Source organism: Lipotes vexillifer, unplaced genomic scaffold (genome assembly GCF_000442215.2).
Source record: "Lipotes vexillifer unplaced genomic scaffold, Lipotes_vexillifer_v1.1 scaffold691, whole genome shotgun sequence".
NCBI classification, from domain to species: domain Eukaryota; kingdom Metazoa; phylum Chordata; class Mammalia; order Artiodactyla; family Lipotidae; genus Lipotes; species Lipotes vexillifer.
In genome coordinates, this window is record NW_006788040.1 from 4,506,724 (window position 1) to 4,507,915 (window position 1,192).

The following is a 1,192-nucleotide window of genomic DNA, read 5'->3' on the forward strand; positions in this document are numbered from 1 at the left end:
AACCGCTCCTAGTGGGCCAGGTTCCATGCTAAGCGCTCCCTGTGTTGAGGCTCATTTACTCTTCTTTTTTTCTTTTTTTAATAAATTTATTTATTTTTGGCTGCGTTGGGTCTTCATTGCAGCATGCAGGCTTTTTTCTAGTTGTGGCGAGCAGGGTCTACTCTTTGTTGCGGTGGCTTTTCTTTGTTGCAGAGCACAGACTCTAGGTGCATGGGCTTCAGTGGTTGTGGCTCGCGGGCTCTAGAGCACAGGCTCAGTTGTTGTGGCGCACGGGTTTAGTTGCTCTGCGGCATGTGGGATCTTCCCAGACCAGGGCTTGAACCCGTGTCCCCTCCACTGGCAGGTGGATTCTTAACCACTGCGCCACCAGGGAAGTCCTCATTTACTCTTTACAACCGCACTGTGGTTGGGTCCCTGTTTCCTGGAGTTGGAGTCACTCCAACCCCCACCTCCCCCGTCCCCCTGCAGCCCACTACTCCTTCCTTGCCTACTGCCTTCCAGCCTATGGCTCTCTACAGAGGCAGAGGCAGAGCTGATTCACAGGCTGTGGGACCTTGGGCAAGTTACCTGACCTCTCTGAGCCTTGCTTCCTCACTGTACAGTTGTCCGTAATGACCCTCTGAAGCTGCTGTGAGGGTTACAGGAGAAATGGCTTGCAAAGCAGTTGGCCATAGTGGGGCTCAGAGAGTTATTTAACCACTATTATGATTGTGGCAAGAGACATCCATTTCAAGGACAAATAATTGGTAATTGTGCCATCAGATGACTAACCTAGAGAGAAAGTATGCCAATTTTATGGTTCAGGCATTCCAATCCTAAGGATTTATTCAGAGGAAATAATTGGATGATGATTCGAAGATGTGCATCTGAGGGTGATCATCATGGTTTTATTTTTATAAGCGAGAAAGTCTTGGGCACTCCTTAAAGGTCCAGTGCGTAAAGGAACATGCTTCTGATCTGATTCTGCTGCTGGCTGAATCTCCCCAAGTCCCTCCTCTGTTCTGATACCTTCCTTGACTCCTGACAGCCCCCAAGATCCAGTCTGAACACCTCAGCCTGGCTTTCAGAGCCTCTGGGCCTACACAGTTTTCTCTCTCTCCGTGACACATCCTGCACCTCTGTTCTGCCTCCCCTGACTTCTGCACATCCAGCCTCTGCCCCTTTGCTCAGGCCATGCCACCTGCCAGGAATG